Below are 2,073 nucleotides of genomic sequence, written 5' to 3' on the forward strand. Positions count from 1 at the left end.
GACTATAGACTAGACTATAGACTAGACTATAGACTAGACTATAGACTAGGCTATAGACTAGACTATAGACTAGACTATAGACTAGACTATAGACTAGACTATAGATTATAAAATAAACTATGGAATAGACTATAGAATAGTCTACAGACAAGAGTATAGACTACTTGAGTAGCTCCGAAAAATTTTGCGTTTTGGTATTAAAAAAATTCAACTATTTAAGTAGAGGAACTGTTAAACTAAATTTATTTTAAAACTTTGTTAAAAACACACAATTAACTACGATATACAAACATAGTTCAGTATAATTATTGTTAAATATAACAGATACATATATACATATGTATTTACTAATTATTAAAAATGTTATATTTTCGTTTTTTTTTAAAGACAAAATATGATTCATTCAATTATATTGGTTGTTAGTTGATATGTACTCATTTGCAATAACCCAAATCATATAAAGTACGTTTTTAATTTAATACATAAACAGTAAAGTTAAGCTAAAGTGATTAAAAATAAATAATATAAAAAAACCCACAAAATCAATAAATAGATGTAAAACTAAATCGATTTTGAATCATAATTTATAAATATTTCAAATAATTTTTGTTTCAAATTGATTCTATGGCAGTAGTTTTATATAACATATTATTAATTTCTTAAAGCTAACACGACAATTTACAATCAATTAGCTGGCGTTTTTTTTATAAAATATTTAATTATAAAAACTTTTTGTTGTAAATTATTTCTGCATTTTAAAAATATTTCAATAAAAAATTAAATATAATGTAATTTTTCTGTTTTTGCTGTAGTAAATATATAAAAAAAATTAACTTGTAATTAAAGCAAAAAAAAAAAAAAAAAAGATTTTTCGAAAATTCTATTCCTAAATATCACGTTCTTGAGGTTGTTATTTTTTAAATAAGTGAATGCATAAATATAAATTACAATACTAAAGAATTTAAAAAATAATAATAATTGAAAAAAAAAACTTAAAAAACGAAAATGTTTCTAAAAGAAGACTGACACGTGTATGCAATAATGCACTGAGAAAATTAAAATATTCTCTTGTTAAAAAAAAATGGTTCAAAATTATTATCTAAAGCAATAATTCTAAATCTGAAGTACTGCAGTATCTCCATAATTTCTTTGTTACTTCTATGTGATTTGATTTGACAGTTTTCTTAATTTTAATAAATGTAATTTTTATAGATTTATCCAGATTTTATATAGAAAATTTAAACAATAGAATATTTATAAAAGTTTTATGTTAATTATCTATTGTTTTTTCGTTATGTGTATCTGTAGATCATTAGATCCCTACAACGTAATTACAATCATGTAATTTTCATAAACGGATTTATGAGAATTTAAGGTGTTTGAAGTGTATTAAAAACAGCTTCTAGTTTTTTATGTAGAAAAATATTTTTTGTTTAATTTATTTTAATAAATTAAAATTCTTGAAAACAATTGTTATTTATATATTTTTAAAGGGAAGGAAACCTTGTAGGATTTTAAAAGCATTTTAAATTTTGAAGCTAATGCATTAAATTCATTATTTACCAAAAGTCAGTAGTGCTCTGTTGGACCAGTTGGCAAGAGTGTAAATGTTTGAGCATATTTCATAATTAAGGAAAGCAGTAGGTCAGTTTTTAAAAGCTTATTATTCTAGTTCAGTTCTAGTTCCATACTAGTTCAGTTCAAATTCAGTTCTAGTTCAGTTCTAGTTCAGTTCTAGTTCAGTTCTAGTTCAGTTTTAGTTCAGTTCTAGTTCAGTTCTAGTTCAGTTCTAGTTCAGTTCTAGTTCAGTTCTAGTTCAGTTCTAGTTCAGTTCTAGTTCAGTTCTAGTTCAGTTCTAGTTCAGTTCTAGTTCAGTTCTAGTTCAGTTCTAGTTCAGTTCTAGTTAAGTATTAAGTTACTTCTATCTATTTTTTAGTTCACTAAATCTAAGGCAAGAAACCTCTAGTCTGAAATGATTTAATCATTTTGAAACAATTCACAAGATGCTATAAATCAAAAACAGAAATCGCAAGCAAATTGATATTAAAAAACTTTTCCAGATAAAAATCTGAC

The sequence above is a fragment of the Lucilia cuprina genome, chromosome 4 (genome assembly GCF_022045245.1).
Source record: "Lucilia cuprina isolate Lc7/37 chromosome 4, ASM2204524v1, whole genome shotgun sequence".
NCBI classification, from domain to species: domain Eukaryota; kingdom Metazoa; phylum Arthropoda; class Insecta; order Diptera; family Calliphoridae; genus Lucilia; species Lucilia cuprina.